The sequence below is a fragment of the Numenius arquata genome, chromosome 11, assembly GCF_964106895.1.
Source record: "Numenius arquata chromosome 11, bNumArq3.hap1.1, whole genome shotgun sequence".
In the NCBI taxonomy this organism is placed as follows: domain Eukaryota; kingdom Metazoa; phylum Chordata; class Aves; order Charadriiformes; family Scolopacidae; genus Numenius; species Numenius arquata.
Window position 1 is genome coordinate 43,886,569 of NC_133586.1, and position 26,988 is coordinate 43,913,556.

The 26,988-nt window shown below is 51.9% G+C and overlaps 1 long non-coding RNA gene across 1 annotated transcript; it reads left to right on the forward strand.

Moving 5' to 3' along the window:
* Positions 1-25,297, forward strand: LOC141470475 (uncharacterized). The gene is made up of 4 exons (XR_012463485.1): positions 1-277; positions 20,298-20,639; positions 22,313-22,640; positions 23,931-25,297. It is a non-coding gene; the product is annotated as an uncharacterized lncRNA (long non-coding RNA).
* Positions 25,298-26,988: the final 1,691 nt, after the last annotated feature.

Sequence of the window (26,988 nt, forward strand, 5' to 3'; positions counted from 1 at the left end):
AGGGAAAGGGAAAGCGAAAGCGAAGCGCGGTGTCACTGCGGAGCGGGGCCGCGGCGGGGCTGGGGGCGGCGGGCGATCGGTCGGCATCGTATCCCCCCCGAAGTATCCTTCCCCGAGCATCCCCGCCTGGAGCATCCCGGCCGGAACATCACCTCTCGAGCAACCCCCCCGGAGCATCCTCTGCCGGAGCATCCCCCCGGGATACCCACCCCGGAGCATCATCCCACCCGGGGTACCCACCCCGGAGCATCCCTCGCCTGCCCCACGGCACCCGGAGGTAAGCGGGTCCTCTCGCGGGTCCCCGGGCACCCCCCGCGGGTTCCAGGGAGGGGGAAGCCGAGGGGAATGGGGGGGACGGAGGGTCAGGATGCGCTGGGAGGGGGCTGCGTACGGTCGGGGAGCGGGGCCGAGCCCGGCGGGAGACAGCGCATATGGATCTATAGGTACCTGCCCGCAGCCGGTGGGTGCCGGGGCGGGGGGTGTCGCTGCGGGGGGTGGAGGGGAGCTGTTGCCTCCCGTTCGCTTCTTGGCTCTTCGGTGCTCTCCTCCTCTGTCGCGGGCAGGTGCGAGTTTGGGTGGAATAACAGCCCTTTTGGCAAATAAGATAGCGATAAAGTCCCCTTCGTCCCCCCTTCCCCACTGCCTCCGTCCGGCTGCTCCCGGGGATCCCACAAGCTCCCTGCATCCCAAGGGCCGGGCTGTCAGACTGCTGGGAGCTGGCACCTGTGAAAGTCTGACTTTTAAAGTACAATTTGGGCATTTTCTTTCGTGCGTGCGCTCTCGGAGACGGCAGGTTCCCCCAGGCTGCCCAGGAGCCGGGCTCTGCTGCCCCTCGCTCTGGTTTTGTTCAGTTTATCCCACTGCAAGTTCCTGTTTTCGAGTTTCCAGTTGCTTAGAACTCTGCTAACTTTAATTGTCTGAGCTGAAAACGTCCTGTCCTGGATGTCCGCCTCGGCTTGGCTTTTGTTTCTGTAGTTATTTATTTTATTCCAGCCAAGAGGGAGGCAAGGCTTGACCCCTGTCTCTCGGCTGGCCGTAGTTCTGGTGACCTTTCCTGGGAACAGCGCTGCCCGCCCAGCCTCCCTCCCTGCTCCCAGCAGGGAATTTGCATTTGGGAAGGGAGAAGGGATTGTGTAAAGATCCGTTGCACAAATATAAGCTGATTGAAAGACATTAGAATAAAATAAAAGCTTATTTTCCATCTGTTCTATGTCAGGTCAAGTATTAATCGTAGCTCTGGTACACACTGGTGGTGCTACAGCAGGAAGAACATGTCAAGGCCAGGAGAAATTCAGTGAACCTGAAAAGGATGAGAAATAGCTGTGGATTTAGAGGAGACCGGTGGGAGTGTGTGAGCCGGGGGGCTGGGACAAGGGGCTGAGGCTGAGGCTGGACCAAGGCTGGACTGAGAGCTGCTGAGGATGGAGACCCATGGGGACAGGGTCCCCGCTGCCGGAGCCAAGCGCCCCAGGCTTTACCCTTCCCTTTGGCAGATGAAATTCAGTTTGTTCCTCTGTTCACAGCACCAGCTGTGGTCTCTGCGTGTTCTCCCCTTGAGAACAGAGTCCTTCACACATCGAACAGTTCAGCCACCCTCGGGGCTTGCCTTTCCCCCAGCCCAGCTGTAGCTTAGTGAGGAGCAAGTAACACCCTTCTGCTTCCCCTGCAAAGGGGCAGGGTCGTGGACACTCTCCAGGCAGTGGCGGATTGAAGGTTGCTCTGACATCCCCGTCCCAGGCCCAGGAGCAGGGATGGAGGGAGCTGTGGCTAGGAGCAGGGATGGAGGGAGCTGTGGGAGCAGTGGCTGGAGGAGGCGGATGTCTCCGGAGCCCAATAACAGGGTGGTTGGTGGCGACGGTGCAGGCAGGAGCAGCAGCCGAGGAGATGCTCTTGGGAAGTGCTGAGCGCTGGGAGCAGTCACAGAGCTGAGCTTTGGATATGTAAAGTGAATTTTCATTTGAAAATTAAGTGGTTTAGGCCGGTCACTAAAACAGCAGCGTTATTGTCACTGCTTTCTCTCAGCCCAAGAAACGAGACTGTGAGGCTGAGGCCAAGCCCTGGGATCACACAATAAATATTCTAGCAGAGAGTACCTTGGAGGAGCTGGTGAGATGATGGGGTTTCTCCTCGGAGCAGGGTTTTACCAGCACAGAGAGAAAATTCCAGGCTGGAGCAGAGCAGAGAAACCTCATGCAGCAAGTGAGCATCTGCGGCAAGGAATGGGGCAGGGACAACGGAGATGCATTTGTGTTGCCCGAGTGTCTTGTAACGGTGTGAGTTGGGGGGTTTCGGCATTCAGGGTCTGAGTTCGTGGTGGTGTCGTGTTGTTTCTCCATCGAGATGTTGCTCCCAGAGCACTTGGGATTCTGTATCTACAGATGCAGTTTTACCAGCAATTAATTTGTATAAGCTCTGGCAGAACTAAACGTTGGATGGATTTGTCCCACAGGCTCTTGTTCAGCTTATGGGGTCTTGAAAACCGGTACCAGCTCATGGTACTGGAAGCTGAGTGTGCCGCACTGGGATAAGGTGGTGGGTACCTGTGGATATCTGAGCCTCCAGCTCTGCGGGGAACAGATGTGGCTGCCCCATCCCTGGAGGTGTTTACGGCCAGGCTGGATGGGGCTTGGAGCAACCTGCTCTAGTGGAGGTGTCCCTGCCCATGGCAGGGGGGTTGGAACTCGTCGTCTAGTTGGGGGTGTCCCTGCTGACTGCGGGGAGGTCGGACTAGATGACCTTTGGAGGTCCCTTCCGGCCTGGACCAATCTATGAATCTTTAAGGTCCCTTCCATCTCTAACCGTTCTATGATTCTATGATCCTTCTTCCACTTCTCCCCCCGGCAATCAGCCCAGCCTCGCCGTCCTTCTTACCCGTATCAGCGCTTTTAAAACTGGAGCGGGGAGGCATGGCAGGAGGTCGGGGTGGCGCGGGGGCCGTGGGAGCCCCTGTTTGAGCTGTGGTGAAGGCGCCCAGTGCCCGCGCCCTCAGCACCCATGCCCTTTCTTATCTTCTGCTTTCTGTTTCGCAAACAAGCCGCAGACCAGACGGCTTCTATGATTAACTTTGCTGCTGCAGAGCAAATACTGCTCAGCGCTTGTGCCAACACCCCACAGAAACCAAGGGGCTCTGTGCCCACTTCTTGCACGAAGGGATAGATTTTACATGTAATAATCTGACGGGTTTACCGAGAAAAGCCTTCAAAGCAGAACTGTTTATCCCAAACCCTAGCTGCTCGCCCACCGGCTTGGCCAGCGTGCGCAGAGCAAGGTCCGTGCTGGCCGGCAGCCTGCCAGGCTTCCCAGGACACCTCCAAAAACCAGTCCCCTGCCGGCAGAGGACTTCCTGGGGACTTCTCCTGGTATCTCCATGCAGAGCAGGGGTTCAGTGGGGTTCTCCCGAGGCCGGTCCTCGCTGTCAGATGGCAGGGAGTGTGGTCTTCTCAGCTGCAGGACGAGGAGAAAGCAGGGAATCTCACTGGACATGCAGAACTCTGCTCTGTGGAGCAGGAATACGGGATTGGGTGGGATTGGGTTTAGTTTGCAGAAGGTCCACCAGCCCCGGGCAGAAGGAGCAGGACTTGTGAAGGGGCAGCATCCCCCATCCCAGAGCTGGGGCAGGACGGGGCAAGGCATCTGCCTGATGCCACACTCCCCAAGTCCTCGCAGGGCCCAGGAGATGCTTTTGGTTGGGACCTCATGATCCCAATGCCTGGAAAAGGGGAAAACCCGGTGCTGGTGAAGGATCACCATCCCTTGCAGCTCCCTGGGAGCTCCTGGCTGCTGTCCCTTCCCTCAGCAGCCAGCCAGAGGGACAGTGAAGGTGTTCTGATGGCTCCCTGCCTCTGGAGCGATGCATCTCCATGGATATCTGAAGATGTGGTGGCTCCCTCTGAGCTGCCACTGCCCAGCCCTCTGTCCTGCCCTGACCCAGACCCAGCCAGGTCTCAGCCATCTAGAAAGCTTCAAGAAGGACCTTTACGTGAGTTGCCAAAGCTGTTGTCCTCTGCAGCGTGTTCCCCCCCGGTGCTGCTCTTCTGCCTCCTCACCTCGACCGCTCCGACTTCCACTTTCGTGTTACACTCCACAGGCTGAGCCTTTACTGATTTTGAACGCAGCCTAAAGCAGCTGGCGGAGGCTGAGACACCCGTGTCGAGCCAGGCACGTCCCAGACTGTGTGACCGAAGGCAGGGGGTGGCCACGGCCCCGCTCTCGGGTGCGCGGGGCAGGTTTCTGGCTGGAAGAGGGAAGGTTTCCTGCAAACGGTCGGGGTGGAGGGATTGGTGTGGGTAACCGGGCTTTCGGCCATTCCTCGGCACCTTCTGCAGGACCCGCGGCTGGGTTGGGGGGTTCCCATCGGGGCGATGCGCGGGGTGGGGGGGTCAGGGGCTTTGCCTTCCCCCCAGCGCCGTGTCCATCGCTCCCACCGCAGGTAAATGCATTTCTATGGATGAATTATCCTCTGGGCTGGGACTTTGTAGGGAAGCCCGTGTGAGGTGAGGCTGGAAGGAGAGGACGCCGGAGGGATGTCCCGGCTGCGTGGGTGCAAGCTGCGTGTTCCTCTGGGGACTGCAGAGGGCAGTGGCACCCACGAGAAGCGCGGGTGGCCCTGGGTGCCGGCTGGAGGAGGTCCTGGCAGGCTGGGTGGGAGCCCTGGGGGGGTCCATGGGCAGCAGTGCGGGTCGCCGCATCCCTCGCTGGGCTCCATCTTTCTGCTTGTGCTGGTGGTTTGCTGGGGGCTGCCGGGGGCTGTCCTGGTGTCCCAGCCTTTGGGCTGCCATCCCTCCTGGCCAAGGCAGCGAGGAACGTCCTCTCAAGGCAAGACACAAGTTTCCACCTCTGTGATGCTTCCCTTACGCTGCCCTGATGGCAAACAGGTTCAGTTGTCCACAGGAATGAGAAACAGCCAGGGTCAAGATCAGCACTGCTCAAAAAGCCATGTGAACCAAGGGCTCTTCCCTCCTGCCTTCTCTCTCCTTCCCCTAGTGTTATTGCCGGAGCCAGCTCCCATGGGAAGGAGTCTCCAAGTGCCTGGAGCAAGACACGGGTTAAAACAGTTGCAGAGAACATGTAGAGCCCATTTTCCCCAGAGAGGAGGAGGCTGGCAGTCTCTCAGGCTCTCTCTGCAGGTGCTAATTGCTCATGCGGAAATAACGAGGGGAGCAGCAGGTACCTTCTGCCTGGGCCAGGGTGTGAGGGTGAGGACGTGGAGCCTGTGGAGCACCAGCGTGTGGAGATATCTGGGGTGAGGTTCAGAGGAAGAGAGACTGGAAGATGCTCAAAGGGCAACCGGGGGGAGCGCAGTCATGCAGTCCGTGTGGGCTCAGACATTGGAGACACCCACCATGGTCTGACACTTCGTGGTAGCCTCCACATCTGCATCTGGAGGAAGGGTTTGAAGGAGGGGCTCGGCTTGGAGACCCCAACACTTGCTTCTTTTGAGGGACTTGGACACTCTGAAGAGCTTCCAGATCTGAGGGGTCCTGGGAGAAGATCAGCGGCTCTGACAGGTCTTAGAGGAAGATCTCAGGTTGAGGGTAGAGACCTGTGGTCCTGTCAGAGCTGTCAGGAAGAAATGAATGCACTGAGTCCAGTTTTACCCCATCTGTGATCAAAATCCTGTGCCAGAGCTTTGCCTTGAGCACCTGGAAGAGCGTGTGGTTTTACTGCCCGTCTTCTTGCCCTTCTCTGCACTTGATTATCACCATCTCCTTTTCTCTCCCCTGCTGGAAGTGCAGCTTGGTGGAGTCACTCTTCCTCAGCAGAGTGTTTCTCTGTTCTTATTTAACCCCAGTAATTGCTGTACACAGTAGTCACTCTGTTTGACAGGCACAAAGGAGGCCCTGGCGTCCTCCCTAAGCCCTTGCCAACCTTGTGCCCACAAATGACTTTCTCACCCTCGGGGCCCGACCCTCCAGCTGCCAGCCCCCAGTCTGGAAAGCCTGGGTATGGTTTCATCTTGGGTTTTGCCCATTTGTTTTTTTTTTCCTCTGGAAGCCAAAGTCAGGCTTTGAGCTGTAGCGTGGGAGCCACATCTCCTCATTGTGCTGGGACTTTTGCACAGAAACCCTTGGCTTCACTCCCACATTGAGTTTGTCCCCAGGGCTGGAGGTCAAGTTCAGGTCTGTGGGGCGACAGCAAAGAGCTTTTACGTCGCCTGACGCAGGGCTGGAGAGAAAGGTGTAGAAAAGCATGGAAAACACAACTGGATTTGGATCTGGGACCCATAACGTGGGTCTGTGGGGCTTCTTTTCCTCCGTGGGCCCGGGAGGTCTGCGGTCGCCCCTTCAGCATCTCAGGAGTTTCAGACAGTCTCCTGCCCGGTGTTTGTCACAGCTTGTTCTCGGGCTGACACCCATCCCACCCTTTCCTGTCTCATCGCGGGCGGCTGCGGCAGCCGCACTTATCGCTTCGCAGCAGCCATGGACATCTGCCAAGCACAGCCCCATCCTGGAGCCAGCTCAGCTACAATAGCTTAAAAAAACCCCAAATACAGTCTTCTTTTTTTAAAAAATAAATGCTCCAGGCTTTTCAATATACCTGCTATGAAGCGTTGTGGGGGAGGAATGTAGGCAGAGCTCTGCTGCCGGGGAGGCGGGGGGAGACCCGGGAGGGGGATTATTTGTAGAAGAGAGATGGAAGGGGCTGGGGCTGGTGGAGAAAATCCAGGTGGGTTTGATTGAGGAAACAGGCAAAGGAGATGTCAAGCGCTGGACGCCCTTGGTGGCACGCCGTGGCTGCGGAAGGGACGAGCAGGTTCTTCCCTCTCCAGCAAGATACGCTCACTGTGCAGTCGTTCCTCAGTGGATTAATAAAAATTGCTCCAGTTACTCCTGGCCAGGCCCTGGCTGTCAAGGAGGTGGTTGCCAGAGGTCCAGCGGAACGGAGCCATCCCCACCTCTGTGGGCTCCTCCTCTCCATCCCCTCCCGTGGGATCGGTGTCCGAGGCCACAGGAAGGAAGCTCCATTGGCAGCGGTGGGATCCAGCCGCCGCTTCCAGATGGATTCATCCCGATGCAGAACTCCTGTAACCCCCGTTTCGCTGCCCGTTCTGCAGCGCGGAAGCTGCATTCATGGGCACATCAAATTACTCTGCTAATGAGCCCACCAATCCCCACTAATCCATCGATGCATCATCCCTTCCTCCTCCAGTGCAGCCATTCTCGCGTGGCCACGGAGGAGTCTGTGCACTGCACTGGGAAAACGGCTGAGAAATCTTCAGCAGAGCAGGGTCTGCACCAATTTTCTTTGCTAATTTGCTTTTGAGGATTATTTTCTGTGTGCAAGGTCCCATTAAGCCCCCAGTATGGGTTGCGTTTTGGTTTTCCCCCATCGGGAGCCTGTACATTTGTTCATCGAAATGCCTGGAGCTGTTTCCTTTGCAAATCTGCAGGGAGAGGGGAGATTTCCTGGCCTGGGGGGCAATTAAGCTGCTGGTAAAAGCGCTCAGTGACTTTGGAGGGGTTTGGGTCAGTCCCCTTTGCCTTATGGAGCCTTTGCATTTATTTTAGCAAGATACCCCCATAATATATCCTTATGCTGCTGAGTTTAACAGCCCAAATAAGCCTCTCCCCGCTGAGACTGTGTCGCTGGAGAAAGGGGAACACCTTGTGTGACTTGTTGACCTCAGTTGTCCTGGTGAAAAACCTCAGGGCAGCTGCTTCTCCCTCTATTCTTCACCTGGACCGGCACTTGGGAGCGATCCATGTCACTGCTGCTGGAGTGAGGGCTATGGTTTCATGGGTGAGAGACTCTGGTTGTAAGTGAACCCTACTTAAGGAGGTTTTACACTAGTCGTACAACTTAGATGGTGTTCATTGGGTGTACAAGTAATTAACCCAGTGATTAAGCTGGATAAAGCTCACTTCCTTGCTCACTCTCCCTTATAAGCACCTTGTTTTCCACCAGCAGGTTGTCGTGTCACCCAAGGGCTGCAGAACCAGTTCTGCCACCTCTTTTACGGGAAAGGGATGGTCTTGAACAGCAGATTCTCACCAGGCAGGGTGGTGTGAACCCGGGGTGTCTGCTGTTGCCTGGACGTGACACAGCAGCTTCGTCTGCTCTTGGCTCCCCAGATGAAACAGCTTCTGCCTTTGCCTCATCTGGTGGTGGAAGGTGCAGAGTGGGGAAATCCAGAGGTGTCAAACGTTGAGCCTCTTCTTTTTTTTCCTCTGCCGTTCCCATAATGACTGTTGAAAAGCATTAATTGTGTTCTGTCCACTGAAATCACTTGCCCACAGGGTTACCGAAAGATGGTAACCCCCGCGTCCCGCAACGTGCAGCGTTTCTGCAAGCTTAAAAAACAGCATTTTTCCTTCCTGGGGAATGTATGTTATGAGCCTTGGAAATTAAAGGTGCTCAGGTCTTGGGTTTCACCGAGCCGTGATGCTGGGGGGCTGCCCAGGCTGGGGGACAGGCGGCGTGGTCCTGCCAACCTGCTAATTACCCTGGTGTCATTACAGAGGCCGTGATGCCTGCTGATGGGAAGCCCTGAACTGGCCTGACGTTGCTTTCTAGAAGTGTGAAATTGGTTTTAAAGCATTGTCAATGTGCTTTAATTAATGTGACCGGAGCCATCCTTGCGTCTCTGGACCCAAGCCTGGTGAGGTGCTGCAGGAATGTTTGTCCACAGGAGCCCATGTCCCGTGGGGGCTGCCAGCAGGTCCTGCAGGCAACGTGCACCTGCAGCCGGGTCTCCGTGGCTGCTTATGCTAATGGTGATTTTTGCATATATTAGGGGTTATTAAGCACCTGCCGGGGGAAGGGCGACCACACAATTCCGCTTTTGAGAGCAAGAGTACACTAGAAGTCTGAAAACTGAATTTGGTTTTAATCTGGAGAAAGTTGAAGTTTATCAGTCCCGGTTTGTCCTGCTCCTGTCTGTGACAGACATTTGGATGTAGGGTTAATGATTTCCAGAGGGCAATAAAAGCTAATGGCTCCCAGACAGGCCATAGGGTGGAAAGGTTACGTTGCCAGCTCTAATTAATGTCACTGGAGCAGCAGCATGGCACTGAGGTGCTCTGCCCCGCACGCCGCTGTGGCCACTGCTTTCTGCTCGGTGCTTGCCACGCGGGGCTCCACCGCCAGGGAAGGGGCTTTGCAGAGCAGAGGGGGTCAGGTCACCACTGGCACTGACCAGGTGGTCATAGAATCACAGAATGGTTTGGGTTGGAAGGGACCTTAAAGACAGACCATCTTGTTCCAACCCCCCTTGCCCTGGGCAGGGACGGCAGGTCCAGCCCTGCCTTCTTGTGTAATCAGAACAACTCTGCTTCTAGTGATTCGTTACTGTACCCACCTGCTTTTAATGCACGTTCAGAAGTTGCTACTTATCACCTACGTCTGTTTTTATCAATATGCAGTGGTTTAAATTCTTCCTTTGTCCACGTATGCTGTGCTATGCCTGGATGCAGCAGGCTCCGGTGAGGTTAGTGGTGATGGAGACGGCTGGAACTGATGAAGCTGAGCTGATTTTGTGCCCCTTAGGAGAGAAGGGTAACTGCAAGCTGCGTGAAAGACAGCAGGCAGATATTTTAATTCCACGTGCGTTATTTGCATGGGTCATAGACCCCCTTTCCTGGGGAGGGCGATGCCACCTCCGCTCCTTGGCAGCAGCGCGGGATGGAGCATGGACCAGCTCCCCCAGCCCCAGCAGCACCGTGGCCGCTGCTCCCAGCCAGGGCGAGGAACTGAGCGGTAGAAGAACCAATATGTGTTCATGCCAAGATAATTAACGCAGCAGAGGAGAGATTAGATAGAAAAAGGATTGTCTTATCCACTGAACCCTTGGAGTTCAGTCCCCAGGAGGAAGCCGAGCGGGTGCAGCACAGGGGGACCATGGGTCAGGGACGGCGCTGCTCCGTTTCACCCCTTCACTGGCACGCACCGATTTCTGCACCCTGCTATTTCCCCCTCCCTCTCAGGAAAGAAAAGGCATGGCCAAAAAGCCTCCTCCTTGAGGAGGTCGGTAAACATGGCAGCCTCCCTTCCATTCTGAGACTCTCTTTTCTGAAACAATAAACAGCTTTGTACAAAATAGCTGACACTTCCCATGCAGCCCTTGCATCATCTTCCGCCGAACAAGTATTGTGGTTGATAAAACCGTAGCGTGTGAGAGGCCGGCGACAGCCAGCGTGCATACGGGAGGTCCCTCAGCGCACGAAGGTGCTGTGGAAGAGCTGTCGCTAAAAGAGCTTGAGTTTATTATCGAATACAGTGTGAATAAAAGCGCTGCGCAGGAAGCGTGGCGGGCGCAGGTGGTGCACGCACCCGCTCTCACGAGGGGACAGGCCACGGGAGCTGCTTCGGGGGATGCTCCTGCACCTCCCTCCGGATGGATGGAGGGCCAGAAGCTGGTCTGAAAGTGAAGGGCAGCCTGTTCTAATAGTGCTGATGAGGTATTTCCTCGCAGTGACTGTGTCACTTTATATCCAGCTGTGTGAGTATGAGCCCTGCAGTTGTAACTGCTTTTATTAGTCCCGACAGATGAAGTACAGAAACTTGTGAGGGATTCCCTGTGGCTTTTTTTTTCCCTCTGCTTATCTTTTCTGCCACAATACAGCAATGAAAAGAAAGCTGTTGGTTTTTTTCCCCTGAATGATGGATCAGTGGCGATGACTCAAATCCCTCATTATTCCTCACGACCAAAGTCTACTGGGGAGAGCAGAGCAAGTGTCCCTTCCCTCTTGCCTTGGAGGGGAGAGTCAGCAGCACACTCATCATCTAAACGAGCTCAGCCTTGCTCATCGGAGGCAACGAGCTCTCCGGTGCCTCTGGGGTCCTCAGCAGAGTGCCGGGGGGGGGACTGTCCCTCCGCTGTCACTCCCACATCTGAATGTGGGTCTAGGAGCTGAAGAACAGATCCCCATCTCTGAAGAAGCTGCCCTCTCCGTAGTCATTTCAGCTTCCCCGGTTTTATATGGCTCTACTTCCTTGTGTGATTCATGCAAGCTCACCTCGAGAAAGACCTCTGCCTGGTGCCAAGACAGAGCGTTTCACAAACACTCGAAGCTGGAATCACCCGCAGAAAAGCCGTTCTCCTCTCTCCTCCCCGAGGGCTCCTGCCAGCCCCGGGCATCCCTCTCCAGCTGGCAGAGGCGGTGGCAGGAGAGGAGGGATGGACTCGTGCTCGTGTGGTCTCCACCAGCCACGCTGCAAAGCCCCAGGTACCGCACCCCCTCCATCCGCACCCCGAGATCTCCCACCCGCTGGTGATTCAAACCCGATCTGTTTTCTTCTCTCGGCAAGCGAACTGGGGCCTTGGGAGCTGAGGCAGGTTTTCTTGTGTCAACAACCCTCCTCCTCTCCTGGTGATTTCCTTGTTTGGGGAGAGATTGCCCGCCGGCCGCCCCGTGCATCCCTCGTGCGCGGCGTGCGCAGGGAGCGGCTGGGCAGAGCCACGGCTGCTATTTTAAGGCACTGACGCCCCAGGTGAGTTTCTCAGCTGGGAAATGACCTTATTTATTTATTTTTCTTTTATTTTATTTTTTTTCTGCAGGCAGGTTTGAGCAGCGAGCCATCCTTTCTCTCTTTGAACTCCCCTCCTTCCTCCTTGGGTGTAGCCCACAGGAGATGGAGCAGAATCCCGGTTCCACCCCGGCGGAGAGGAGCTTTGCCGTTGCCTTCGGCAGCGTCGCAGCTTGCCCTGCAGCTTCCTCTGGGTGAAGCCCTCACGGTGACCCAGGAGCTTTCCAGCTCGCCTCCTTTCTTCTGAGAGAAAAGCATTCCCTAAGTGCTTTTCCTCCTGTGAAGCAAATTGTTTAAGTTTTTGGTACTTGGCCCATTTTAAATGGAGTTTTGAGTTCCGTCCCGGGTACAGCACTCAGCTGCACGCTCCCGCAAAATCAGGCCTGTGACCTTGAGTAGGGGAATCACGTCATTAGCTCGGGTTTTGTTTGGGATGTTGGAGAAGAAGAGAGGATGCAGTCTCCTAGCCAGTATAAACAGAATCGAGACAGTTTTAGGAAAAAAACCCAACAAAACAAAACAAAAAGTGTATTTATTTGTTGAAGTACATCTTCTCCCCTAATTTATCTTGTCTGTTCTCCCTTGTTTAGAACCAAGAGCATACACAAAACAAAGGACAAAAAAGCCTGTGTGAGTGTTTTAATAATACGATTTTTCTCTGCTACAGTCGGGAAATCTCCGTGGTAATATCTGGGGGGTTTTTGCCTTGGAGACATGGTGGGAGAAAGAAGACAATATCTCTGGTGGCTAAGACTGTATTTTATTTAAGTCATGCAGCTGGAATACGGGCGAGCTTTTGGATTGGGAATTGTGTCTGTAGGTGCTGCTGACTGGACACTCTGGGCTGTAAGAGTCCTGGTCCTGGCTCTCCTTCACGTCCAGGCAGAGGGTGCACCATTGCCCTGTCCCCCCTTCTCCTCATGCACTGCTTTCCATTAGAGGGCATTTGGGCTGGACTGGGGTGCCCAGGTCCCCATCCCAACGGAGACAGCTGGAGAAGCGGAGCCAGGCTTGCCAGGTCACCTTCTCGATTCAGCCGCGAGGGCTGGCTGATTTGCAGATCTTGTGTCCGTGTTTCTGATCCCGTGGGTGCCCCGGGATGAGTTTTGCCTTCCTGATGTGCCGAATGGTCCCACCACGGGAGCCAGGCTGGGCGCTGGGGAGCTGGGGACTTTTGGGCTGTTTTGAGCCCCAGAACATGACTGTATTATGGCCTTGAGCAGGAGGGACTGTAGCTTCCAAGTGAGGGTTATTTTTGTTTGTGAGGGCTTGTAACGTTGACATGTTTGACTTGGACATGGACTTGTGACAGTGTCTGGTTTCCTCTTGGCGCTGCCGTTTCTGAGAAGGGATTGCGTTGCAGTGCGGAGACAGCCCCCATGGCTGGTCTGCGTTGGCAGAAGCTTTCCTTTGCGGCTCTTGCGATCTGGGGAAAAACACCCTGACAAGGAAATTAAAAAAAAAAAAGGGGGGGGGAAAAAAGGGATGAAGCAGTTGTCTGCATTGGCTTTCAGTTTGGTTTGAAGCTGGTCAGCAAATCTCCCGCAAAAGCACGAAGAGCTGGCAGGAGGCAGGCGAGGTGATGGACCTGGGGTAACCGCTGCTGGGTCATTGATTGCTGCTGCCATGATCTGGTCGTTAACACTGATGAAGTACGTAATCAAATCCTGGCCAGCTTCTGTATTAGTTGGAAGGCGCAGGCTGGTGGCAATAAGGGATTAGAAGTCCCTTGATGTGTGTGGGTACCAGGGCGGGTGGGGAGAACCCTCGCCTTGCCACCCTCACCTTGGCTCTGCTGCGCAAACCTGGCCACGGGGAGGGGAAAACCTGAATTAATCAGGAGTTAAACACCCTGGGAGTAAATCCCGTGGTTTGGAAGGAACAAACCCAACCATGATGATGAGGGTTACCGCGGCGAGGAGCACCCGTGGTGCCTTCAAACCTGCGTGGGCGGAAGGTGCCGCGGTATCGCCCGAGCCGGGTTCAGGGTCACCCGGCCGTAAATAAGACGTTAGGATGGGCTGTGCGAACCTTGAGTCAGCAGGGTGGAAAATAACGCTTCCCATAAATCAGGGAGAAGCAGCAGAAGGACGCGGCCAACGGGCTGATGGGGGCTTTGCCGGGCAGGTCTGGAGAAGGCAAGCAACTAACCCCAAACTGGGGTACGAGCACATTCCCGTTTGCCAGAAAACTGGCAAAACAAAACTAGTTTAATTCCCGCCCCCATCCCCCCCAGAAAAAAAGTTCTGGCAACGTTTAACCCACTGAAAATTAAAAACATCACAGAGGGGCTTCCTTGGAAAGCAAATAACAGCTGCTGGGAAACCGTTTCGTCAGAAACTCAGTTTTCTGCTTAAAAAAAAAAAAATAGGGAAAAAAGCAGATTGACAGAAAAGTTTTGGCTCATCCTCAAGCTGCTGCAGTGAGGTGGGCAGTGTTCCCTACCCAGCTAATTGCAGCCTAATAGCAGTCGTAATTTTGACTGCTGGACTCTGTACATAGAAGACTGCTCCAATGTCCAGGTACTATAAAATGCACTCATAAAAAAAAAAAAAAATTGAACCATCTTGCTAAATTAGCAGCATAATAAGTTGCTGATGGAGATGTATTTGATTTAATGATGACTATTTAACAAATCCAGCTGGTGCTTTGGTTTTGGAGTTGAGCTACAGCCAGTATTTCCTAGCCTTATTTATATAATTTAGTTTTATTTTAGTCTTATTATTTTAACCCTGCAATAACCCTTCCAGCTGCCATGTGGAACATCTTTTCCTGTCCCAGGATCCAGGGATAGGAAGAAGTGGCCTAAGTCAGTCCAACTTTTGGGCAGTGAGGGGGAAATAAAGTCTTCTCGTTAGGTATATCTAACAGTGTTGTTATGTAACATTATTATGATATATTAACATTATTATTTGATATATTGATATATAAAAAATGATATATAGTAATATTATAATTTGAAAAAGGATATTCAGTTGGGGACAGCTTCCAAGGTGCTTTCCATGGCTTTTTGCCTGGTCTCATTTGTTTCCAGGGCATTTCCTTCCCCTGGTTTGGTGCTTGTCTTGCACCCGCTGTGCCCACTGCGTTCCCTGCAGAGGAATCCTGCCTCCGCGCTTCCCGGAGCTCTTCTCTTCTCAGCTCTTCTGAGTCACTCACAACCTCCCAAGGTTCCACATCTTCATCCCTTTTCATCTGAACCTCTTTGATTGCCCCATAAATGTTCATGAAGTGGTTTAATATGCACCTACAGGCTAGGAAAAATGTCAGCATTCCTGTTTCGTAGAGGATGAAAGTGCAGAATAGAGAGGAAAAGCAAATAGTGGCACGTTTCCTGATCCGAGTCTTCTGCTTGAAGCATTCCATCGCGCTTCCTGTTGATGCAGAGCAGTTTCCCCGATGACCTTCATTTTATTGTTGATTCGAGTGACTTAGATGAATGAAATTATTGGGAGTTACTTAGCTGGACAGTCAGGCAGCCTAGATGTTTCCATACTCTTGGTTTTGCTTTGTTGCCTTAATTTAATTGCTAGAACAAATCAAGCCTCAATTAAGGTGATAATTAGATATTGAGGTGTTCCTGAGATGAAGCACTGTTCTGAAGCACAGAAATTCTCAGGCAACTGGAAAATAAATGGTATGTTGCATGGGAAGAATGGGAGCTGGATGCTGTTGGGTGTGCGGACGTGCACGTGCACCGCTGATGGGTTGCCAAGTGGCCCCACAGAACGAGCTGTTGCCCGTCATCCCCTGTAGCCTGCAGAAGTGGCAACAAGCTGGGCAGCTTCTGGGAGCTGTTGGAGGATAGGCTGAGTTGGGGGGATTCAGCCTGGAGAAGAGAAGGCTCCGGGGAGACCTTAGAGCCCCTTCCAGTCCCTAAAGGGGCTTCAGGAAAGCTGGGGAGGGACTCTGGATCAGGGAGGGGAGCCATAGGAGGAGGGGGAAGGGTTTGACCCTGAAAGAGGGGAGATGGAGATGAGATGTGGGGAAGAACTTCTTTGGTGTGAGGGTGGTGAGAGCCTGGCCCAGGCTGCCCAGAGAAGCTGTGGCTGCCCCATCCCTGGAGGGGTTCAAGGCCAGGTTGGAGGGGGCTTGGAGCAACCTGGTCTGGTGGGAGGTGTCCCTGCCCAGGGCAGGAGGTGGCACTGGATCATCTTTAAGGTTCCTTCCTACCCAAACAATTCCATGATTCTATGAAATATCTACCAGGAGCTGATGCTGAGCACGCCTAGAGGAGGGTGGGAAGCACCTGGGTAGGGGTTTCTCCGGAGTCAGGGGTTTGGTCCACGTTGAGGACATGGACCTCATCCATCATTATCAACATCAATCCACGCAGAGGGATTGCAAGCCTTTTACATCCTCGAATAGAAACAAACCTGCTGGGGAATCAGGAGAACGTGTCTGTGTGCTGGGTCAGGCCCATATGGCAAAGGACTACAGACAAGGGAGCGAAAGCCACGAACCTGGTGGAGGCTTTTTTGATCCATCGACCAACTACCCCGAGTATTGTGGGCTCCACAAACCCCAACACCCATTTCCGCCTTTCAATTTTTTGGTCTTTTGGGGGTTTTTTTGGTAGCAGGGTAACCACAGTGTGTTTCCAGTAGCATCACAGTGAATTTCTCATGGTGGCGTTCGTACCCCTGTGATTTCGCCGCTGTTTTCTTTGCATGGGAAGGATGCGTGGGTGGGATTGCACATACCGGGGGGTTGCAGCAGTCCTGAGGAGCTGGGACTGGGACCAGTGTTACACAATGGTTTCAGTGTCATTGAACTGGAAAGCTCTGGGGTTTGTTGGGTCTTGGTGGCTGAGTGGTGTACGTCCAAGAGAGCAGACTTGGGTTTTGGAGCTGGTTAACGTGGATGAGGAAGCGAGTGTTGGGGGATCAGCTGAGAACCAGGCTCTCCTGGTCCATCCTCAAAGTAGACACCTCATCCACATCTCTGGAAAGGGGCTGTTGGCTGGACACTGGGCCGGACTGGTTTGGGAGCCTCCAGGGAGCTTTTCTAGAGCGGAAGGTGTCACATGAGGGTGTAAATGAAGTCTCTCCTCGGTAATCCCCCCATCTTTTAGGTTTTAAAGCTTTTGGGCGATTTTGCTGTGAGAAAGCTGACTGCATGCACCTTGATGTGAGAACAAGAAGAGCTTGAAAGTAACGTTTGCACATTAAAAGGAAAAAAAAAAAAAGGTCAAAGAATGAAAGCAGCAATTGAAAAAGAGAAGAAAAACGCTTGAGTACATCAAATGCCAGCTCATGTTTGATGCTCTGAGCACAAGTGTGCTCACCCTCCGCCCTTCCCTTGTGTGGTTTATTAGTAACCTCTGAATCTGCATGACATGGTGAGCTCTCCGGGGCAGGGAGCTGCAGCCCTGGCCGGGACTCAGAGCAGGTCTGGACCCCATGGGGTGAATTAGTACCTGGGAAAAACCCCCAGGAGCAGCTCCTTGTCTGCAGCCATCGGGACCCAGAGCTGGTTCCAGAGCCCCAGTTCAGCCGCAGCGTTCCCAGCAATTCCGAGCACTTCCAACCTGCTCCGAACTTATGCCTAGAGCTTTATTGATGTGTGAGAGAGGAGGATTAGAGGTCAATCCTCTGCTGTTGTAAACGAGCAAGTGTAAGCATATCAGCACTTGCTTGATCATAGAATCATTACAGTTGGAAAAGACCTTTCAGGACATCGAGTCCAACCATCAACCCAACACTGCCAAACCCACCACTGACCCATGTCCCTCAGCACCACCTCTGCCTGGCTTTTAAATACCTCCAGGGATGGTGACTCCACCACTTCCCTGGGCAGCCTCTTCCAAGGCTTGACAGCCCTTTTGGTGAAGAAATTTTTCCCAGTATCTATCCTAAACCTCGCCTGGTGGGGAGGAACAACTTGAGGTTGTTCCGTGTACATCCAAGACTCTTGCACAGACCTCGGGCACCACAGGGTTCGAGCTGGAGACCTGTAGGGCTGCTGGCAAACGGAGCGCTCTGCTCTTGGCAGGATGTTGTTATCGTGCGTCCGGAGTGTGTGTCTCCTCGTGCACTAACACCCTGCCGGTGTCGTTTCCTCCGCCTTCCCCTCTGCTCTCAAGCAGTGCAGTAGCTCACAGCCTTGGCACGTACCAGGGGCTCGGTGAAGTCCCCAGGAGGACGGGGAACCCAATGCAGGCTCAACAAACGGAAGAAAAATAGCATTGCTTTCGCTCCCCAAAGCATGTACCCAGCGGGAAGCCACCTGGGAACTGCCTTCCCATGGGGAAACACCCAAATCCTTACCCTTTTAGCCCTGAAGATGCTGAGCCTGCTCTACGGAGACAGTTTTTGATGGGATCTTGGTAAATAAGTTGGGTTCCCCCCTCCCAGCCTGCTCTCCCCACCCAAGGAGCTGGCACGTTCATAAGAAACGCTGCGACTGGCCCAGGCAGATAGGCACGATGCCAAGACAAGATGCCTTTTGGTTGACCTAGGAAGAGTCAAAACGTTGGGCTTAGCATGGAGGAAAAAAAAAAAAAAAAAGACCTTCTTGGAGGAAGTTATGAAAAAAAAAAACCAACCCAAAAAAATCACACAAATACGCCTGTGAACTTGGCCGCTGTGCAGCGGCGGGTGCCGAAAATAGCTGCAAAAAGCCGAGCTGCCTCGTGGTGAGCGAAGCTTGAGAGAGCTGCGGCTTCTGCTGCAGCGTGAGGAGCAAGGGGGGTGATGGACACGGGAGGGGGGTGATGCCACATCTCCCGGGGAAGGCTCGCTCTGTCCCCAAGAGCTCACCTGCTCGAGCACCTTGCGTGTTTGAAGGTCAACTTGCATTTGTTGGCTTGTTCTTAGACAAGGGCTCAAAAGGTATTTGCAGGGACTTTGGGAAGTAAAGCAAAACAAAACAACACTGTAAGCAAACGAAACACGTTCTCTGCAGGAAATTTTGACATAATTGCTGTGACTCAACTGATTAATATTAGCTGTGTTACATAACTGTTGGTCTCGACACTTTCTTCTGGTCTTGTGAGAGCACTACTGGGCGTTAACAGAGATAGAAAAATGTCAGGTATGAAGCTGAAAATCCAAATTTTCAGGTTTTTCTCTCACCCTTTCACTATACAGCGTAAGAAGGGTCTCCACTGAACCCCACACTCGGGACAGTTACCCACCGTGGTGCTCCTTAATGCCAGAACAGGACAGGGTGCACCGGGAAGCAGGGTTTCATCCCTTGGGAACCGTCTCGTTAGCGGTGATGAACATCCATGGGGTAGCACCAGGTTGTAATTAAAGGTTAAATAGATTGTGTTATAAGCAATGTAGTCTGGCTGAGGACTCTGACCGCAGAAGTGGAGTCAGGTGATTATTTAGAAATTATTTCTAAATTACTTAGAAGCTTCATGGCTGGATGGTAGCTCAGGTGGACACGGGTCCCAGTCCGGCTGAGCAAAAATTAAATATTTCAGTTCATTTCAACAAGACAGATGTTCTTTTGTGTTTTGTTGGGTTGTGTTTTTTTTTTTTTAAATAAACACAACTGATACATCTTCTTTTTATTTTATATTTATTTGTGGTGATTTAAGCAAAATTCAAATCTGCTTGTGGGAAATTCCCCTCTGATCTAAATCACGTTTCCTGAGACAAAAGCGCTGTGATGACAAAGTGCCAAACAGCTCAGGTTTCAACTTTAGTGTTAGTTATTCGAGACAAACGATGCTCTGCACATTGAAGTGTTGGATTTCGTCTTGTTTCGTGATGTGAGTGAGTGATCCCTGTGTCTCCATATGCTCATTATTGCCAGTAAATGGTGGTGGCTGGGTGCGAGGTGCAGGTGACAGATGCCATGAGAGCGGTGCCAGTTTATATGACTTCCCATTAGCTGTATAAACAAATAGGACTGTCACCAGCCACTACTATTGTGCAGGGAAATTCAGCTTAAACATGGCCTGAAGCCCTGTAAATACAGGGTAGAAATGCAGCTGCTTCCCAGGACGATGCATGAGTCAGTCCCAGCTGAACGGAAGCAGCTGAGAAGCCATCAAGCTTCTCCAAAGGCTTGACCTGGAGTTTACATCAGCTTTCCCCACCATTCTCTTTAGTGGCTGTGCCTTTTGTTACTGGCAGAGTAACTACTCCAACTAGCTAAAAAAAAAAAAATAATATATAAATATGGCCTTTGAAACTGTTTACCCTGTGACTGAGGAAAGTCCATCTGCTGTTGTGAGCCAGCTTCACAGGTAATACAGCTCAAAGCCTTGGAGGCTGTCCTTTAAATGGCAGGCATGCTGGCTTCCTTCTCTAAACAGTTTGTGTAGGTAAATAAGTTGCAAAATAGGAATACGGGCAATTGTGAAGGAGATGACAACAAGAGGAGGAGCTGGGCTGAGGAACCCAAAGAATGTTCATGTGCTGTAGGACCTCTGCGTTCATGCGTGAAAGATACACATTAAAATGTCCTGAAAATGGTACCATCACTTTGGATTTAAAGACCTTGTTTAAGCAGGTGGTGGATGCACCTGATTGTGGCTGCATGAAAAATACTGATGAGAAAAGAGACCTTAAAGAAGGGGTTGCCTTTTTATGCCACTTGTCAAACATCACCAACTAGAGGCTTCGCAAGAATTTGTTCTTCCGTTTTTCCAGTATTATTCTGCCTGACGGTTGTTGCTTATTAATATTGTTCAAGGAGTTTTGCATCATGCAAAGGGCGCGTTTTGCGTTGGAGGGGAACATCCAGCTGAGTGTTGACAGGATACCATTAAGCAGTGCCTTCACCACTGTTAAAGAGAATAATCTGAAATACAAAGTATTTAGAGGACCAGAACAATCTGACTTACTGCTTGTTATTTACGTTTCCTTTTCCAGGGATTGAAAATGCTGGAAATAAAGGAGAGGAGCTACTTTGCAGAATTTCTGAAATTTCAAATTTGTAGAAATTTGCCCTGGGAAGGGGCCGCTGGCGAAGCTGGGAATTCCTCCATCCACCTGGTGTCACAGGGGGAGGCCAAAACTGGAACCAGTTCCCGAAGCATTCGTGATCTGGTGGCTCACCAGGACTTTGGTTCAAGACGTGAGACTCCAATCCATAAGTTTTGGAAGATGCTTGTGTGGCCATGTGGACCATCCTGAGTAGTGTCTGTCTGTCAGCCAGGAGCTGGTCCGTCTGCCCGGTCCTGTCAGCGGTCCCGTGTGCTGGAGAGGATGCAGGTATGAAACTGGGCTTTTCCCCCATCAAATAAAACACTTTAAATCAAGTTCTGTGCATAGTTTAAAAAAAAAAAGAAAAGAAAAATATCTGATTACAGGTGCTGAGAGACTCTCGTTAAGCTGTCTTGGAGGTGATGGGGAGAGTTTCTGTACCATTCCTCTTGTTCTGTCATGTTGCATTTTGGATTGGGGCCCCATGGAAACACTGTAGATGTATCAGCTGTTGGACTTCTTCCAGCCTGCTCCTCCAAAGTCACACATGAGCAAGAGAAAAAATGTATTTGTTTTTTTTTTTAATGTGCAAGATAACAGGACATAAAGACTTGGGGTGACTTATGGCTGTAATACGTGATTTTTATTTTAAGTCTGTTGATTTATTTGTTCAGTTTTATATCTGTAGCTGGGTATCATGTGCCTTCTACTTCATGCAGCTGTTCTTCAAAGTTTGAGTTTTCCATCATGCTAGTGCTGAACTTCATGGCTTCATACAACAGAATTTAGAAATTTATCACAAATAAGCGGTATTTTCAAGTGGCCATCCATCGTCACGGTATTTGTCATGAAATAAGGACAGACTTTTGGACTCTGATGTTATTTTTTACGCTCTTAGCACTGGTGTATAGCCTTAATTACACCACTTCATTTAATTCTCACTCACATGAGAAAAAAATAGGACAGCGTTGGGCCCGTTTCATTTTTATCCAGATTGACAGAATGGTTTATCCAGTCAGCAAGGAGTCTCAGGGTAACACAGATTTATCTCCTTTTGCAAGAGTATGATAAATGTGATTAATCTCATCTTGTGGTCATGAAGGTTAGTCCATCTGATGTGACACAGAGCCGTTTGATGCCTGTACTAGAAGGGTTGTTTGGAGGCCAAGCCCTCTCTCCGCAGATGCTGTGGAGGCAGCGGTGACTTCTGCCGTGAAATGTCAGGCTCTTCTCTAGTTCTGCTTCCCACGCTAGACTTGGCTCATGTGGAGATGTTGCACGCTTCAAGAGCTCAGAAGGGAAAGGTCAGATTTGGTCCTGAGCTTGGACAATGCCAGTGGTAGGTCCAAGACGGAAACCACCAAGAGATCAGGTCATCCCTTGCCACACGGGTGCTTCTGGCTCCTTTCAATTTAGAGCGTGTTTGTTTTCTGCTGGCTGGCGACGAGATCCTGGAGCCCACCTTCAGCTTGACTAAGGGTTAGGTCAGGAGGCCCCATCAGCTCCCACCAGCAGGAAGGGAGCCCAGCGCAGCCACCCGCAGCAGCGAGGGGAGGCGAAGCGGCAGAGACCTCGGCAACAAAAATGCTTGCAGAAATTATCTGCTTTCCACAGAAAGTGTCCATGTTTTTGTGATTTGTGGAAAACTGCTTTGCTCCTCTTCTGATCCAAACAATTTTTTCTGCACTTTTCAGACAAGATTTCCCAGTTTTCTGCTGAAGAAAGCCAGGTATCATTTGTGTGTGGTTTGTTGTTTTTTTTTCCTTTGGAGGCAAAGTGAAAATTTCTTTCGAATCTGCGATTTTTCCTCCGCAAGCGCCCTCCTTTTTCTGAGCCCTTTTACAGCCCCTCCTGCGTTAGGGGACAGAATCATCCCAGGATAACTTAGATCTGTTTTTTTGGGGAGAAAATGTGAATTATTGCTCAGGAGGGTCTGCTGCTTTTGTGTTTTCCCACGGTAGATCTGCGTTCCTGGGCTCGGTGGGTTTTCCCCGTGGACCTTTATCGTCTCTTGGCTGCGTGGACCGTTACCGGCTCGGGGGTGAAGTGTGAAGAGCAGAAACTCGCTGTGCTCTCAGGAGATGCTGCGTCTGCTTCTCTTCTGCCCTACCTCAGCATCCTCTGCGACTTTCAAGCAAATCACTCGGTCCCCAGCCGTCCTCCTCCGGGGGAATCACAGCTTCCTTGGTCACTGGGTGCTGGTAGGGGAACTTCAAGTTTCGGTGGTGGATTCGCACGTCGAAGCGGAGCTGGGCTGTGCCACGCGAGGGGAAGCAGCTTGTGGGAGAGGTACGAGCCGGAGAAATAAGTGGTGCTTCGAAAAAGCTGCCGTGGGCTCTGAGCAAGCTGAGGAGGGGAGTTCCTGAGATGGAACTCGCTGTGCAGATGGGCACCTGGGAGCGATGCTGCTGGGGATGCAGCTCCTGGGAGGGACTCGGGGTTTGGGAGCCACCTTCTCTGTGCCCCCATCTCTGGCACCCTGACCCTCGCTTTTATTTAAAACCATATCTAGGTGCTGCACCCTGTTCAGTAGTGTATCTGGGAAATAATCAGCCAGAGGCTTGAGCTCGTCCCCATGTCGGTCTCTCAGATCTTCACCGGCACAGAACTCCCCGGCTTGCTTCATATTTCTCGTTATACACAACTTGCCTGAATTTTATTGCTTCGGTAGCCATAAACTCTAGAGCTTCAGATACCTCCTCACTGTTTCCAGCCAGCAGCGAGCCCTGCATTAGTCACTTTGTGATGCCCCGAGCCATCGCCGAGGTCAAGTTGTGGGCCACCTGCGAGTCCCAGCACGGCTGGCCACCTCCAGCTGGTTCTCGTTACAAGCTGGACGGTGGTCGAGGTGTGTCCTCCAGGCGTTTAAACATCATCTCGGGTCATGGGGAAAGCAGATCTCAGACAGTTAAAGCACCTCAAGACAGTTCAGGAGGTGAGGAATATGGGAAATTCTTTTTCGTGGTGAGCTGGGTAGGCTGGAATGGATAAACTTTTGGCAAGCAAGGACTGTGGCAAGGACTCCCGCAGGTGTTGGTGGAGGGTTACAGAAGTTTTAGGCTCACTGATACAAATTTTCATCCTCCAGTTGGACCGCAAGGAGAGAATTTTCATCTTGGAAATGACTGCGGGGTAGGAACATTAGAAAAATAGTTCTCCATCGTCACGTCTTGCCGTGCTGAAGCTTTTTCCCAGGCAGACCCCGCTGTCCACCTCACGTGGGATGGGTCCTGCTGTGCGGGAGGCGACGGCGCTTTCCCGCTGTAAGGGAATACGGCCAGAATACGGTTGGGAGACGGGAGGGCGGTTGGCAGGGGGTAGCCAGACCTGCCAGTGGCTCCTTCAGTGACTGTGTTTGGAGAAGAGCTTTGTAGAATATACCAAAGGTAACATGCTGCCAGCTGTCACGATGCCAGGGTTGTAAAAACAGATATATATATATATATATCCACTTGCAGGGAGGATAGGTATCAGCATGTGAAGAAATGAACACACTTTGGCAAAGAAGGAGTACTTTTTATAAGCTGAACTAGAAATAAAGTAATATTCAATATATTAACATCTTCCCTTGCCTTTCAGCGCTTGATACGTGATTTATACCCAGAAGAGGCAGGGCGTGAAGCCGTGGGAAACCTCTCCCGTGGTGGTGGTTTCTGGTGGAGCAGCGGTTGATGGTCCACACACCCAGCAGCTCCAGGGCTCCCACCGGCAACTGGGCAACAGCCAAGGGAAAGCCCTCACTGTCCGGCGGCTATTGGGTGTCCAACATGACACGGAGACACCGCAGGGGAAAGTGGAAGACAGACGGTTGAGTTACTCCTGAATCTGAATTCAGGTTCACAGCCACATGCTTTGCAACTGGTAAAGATTAAGATCTTCATTTTGGCGTTTCTTGTGCGTTCTGGAGCCAGAGCTCGGCCTGTTTCTGCTCTGCGTGGGAGCTGTGGGAAGGCTGGCGTGCCAGGTGTGTGTTTTTAGGTCACTTCCAGAGAAGTGGATTTGCTTCGATGGAACCAGCCCGTGCCTGGGCGCTGAGCCATGTTGTGATGGGGATGGAGGACGGTTTCCACCTTCCGTGTCACTGTTGGAAGTTTTGACCTTGCTCACACATCTGTTAAGGTGTGATTTATCTTCACTGATGTTCAGACTCGGACCCTACCGAGATCATTGTCGGACCATCTCTGGATTTCAGTGGCCAAACACTTGAAAGCAGGAGCCCCCAGCAAGGGCTCCCTCTGCAAAGCACAAACCAAAGACCAACCTGTCCCTCTCTTCAGAAGGTCCCGCTCTTTCTTGGAACCACCTGGTTCATTAGGAATTGGGCTTTTGCATGTATTAGAAATGTAGAGTTCTCATTCCCACAGGCGCGTGGGGACGTGGTGGAATGAATGTGCATCTTCATAATGTAGTTTTCTGGGGTTGCCAGACTTTTTGAAAGTGTGAAACGGGGACCAGTTTGATCTCACACGAGGCACTGGGTCCTCAGCTAACTGTGTAATGCCATATACATTTGTCCACCTAAAATACAGTATTAACACTAATCATATATTATTTAGGAAGTTTTTGGTAAGCAACAACTGCTGCACTGAAAATTAAATTAAGGCTGGTTAATAGGAGTTTAAAGAAAACAAGTTTTGGGGGAAAAAAAATTCTTTGAAGTTTTAGTTTAAAACTCTGTTTTAGTTCAGATTTCACATTTAAATTTCCTCAAAGGTGTTGGCAGGATTCATTTCTCCTTTGTACATGTAACATATTTGTTCATCTGTGCCATCATGCAGTTCCTTTCAAGCTGAGTACTACAGTGGAATACGGCAGCAGCTGAATTGAAGATACGAAACTGGAGGAGACCATATTTCATACTGCATAAAATGCACCTCTGGAATTTTCGGTTCTTCTTTTCTGCAGTATTACAAATGCCTTTATAAAGTATCATGGCAGATGGGATTAAAAAAAAAAAAAAAGAAAGAAAAGAAAGAAAAAAAAATAGAAAAAAACCCTGCGGCTTTGGATATATTCACTTCAGGTCTGTGGTTAATATTTCCCAGGCTGCTTAGAGAGGTGAGCGTGAGTTCAGTCATCGCAGCGCTGCCTCACCAGCCTCTGCTGCTGTTTCTAAATGACTCTGATAAAAGATCGTGAAAAATGGCCCTGTGGCAAATTGCATCATCCTTCTTGTGCGTTTTAAGATGGGGACACAACGTGAGCTGCGTGTCCGGGTCACGCTCAGCCTTTCCCCCGCTCTCTTCCTCCGTTCCCGCAGCCCCCACTGCAGCCCGGCCCGGGGTGGGGTGCAACCCCCCTCATTCTGCTGTGAATTAATTGTGTAACCGTGCGGCTCTAGCCATGCTGCTTTCCTTCTGCACTGGGAATGCAGGACATGGACCTGTTGGAGCAGGGCCAGAGGAGGCCACAGAGATGCTGGGAGGGCTGGAGCCCCTCTGCTGGGAGGACGGGCTGAGAGAGTTGGGGGGTTCAGCCTGGAGAAGAGAAGGCTCCGGGGAGACCTTTGAGCCCCTTCCAGTCCCTCAAGGGGCTCCAGGAGAGATGGGGAGGGACTCTGGATCAGGGAGGGGAGCCATAGGAGGAGGGGGAAGGGTTTGACACTGAAAGAGGAGAGACGGAGATGAGATGTGGGGAAGAACTTCTTTGCTGTGAGGGTGGTGAGAGCCTGGCCCAGGTTGCCCAGAGAAGCTGTGGCTGCCCCATCCCTGGAGGGGTTCAAGGCCAGGTTGGAGGGGGCTTGGAGCAACCTGGTCTGGTGGGAGGTGTCCCTGCCCAGGGCAGGGGGTGGGACTTGGGGGGGGCTTTAAGGTCCCTTCCAATCCAAACCATTCTGTGATTCTATGATTCTATGAATTTTGCGTTAGCTGCTGCTGATGAAGGCACCAGATTTCTCTTTGATGGAAGATGAAAAGCTTAAGCCCCGAGCCCAACGGCTGCAGTGGGTGGAAGCCCCCGCCCCTGTGCACGGGACCCCCATCAGGTACAAGTGTGAGACCTGTCTGAGCCGAGAAAAGCCTGGAACAGCCCTTCACCTTCTCACTGCCCTGAACTGTGCAATCACTCTTTGAACCCCTTTCTTGCCAAAACACAGAGAGCTAAAAGAAGAGCTAAAAGAAAGGCTGAGAGAGCTGGGACTCTTTAGCCTGGAGAAGGCTGAGGGGAGACCTTATTAATGCCTATAAGTATCTCAAGGGTGGGTTGAAGGAGGAGGGAGCCAGACTCTTTTCAGTGGTTCCCAGTGACAGGACGAGGGGCAACGGGCACAAGTTGGAACATAGGAGGTTCCACTCGAATATGAGAAAGAATTTCTTCACGGTGAGGGTGCCAGAGCCCTGGAACAGGCTGCCCAGGGAGGGTGTGGAGTCCCCTTCTTTGGAGATTTTCAAGACCCGCCTGGATGCAGTCCTGAGTAGCATTCTCTAAGCAATCCTGCTTCAGCAGGGGAGTTGGACTAGATGATCTATGTGGTACCTTCCAACTCTAAAAAAATTCAGTGAAATTCAGTGAAATTCAGCTTTTTCCCTCTGAATCTTTGGGGGGTTTTCCTTTAACCGCGTTAAACTTCATTGCCAAAATCCACAGCAGATTTGGATGGAGCAGCCGATAAGTGAGAACACGTGTTGCATGTGGTTGG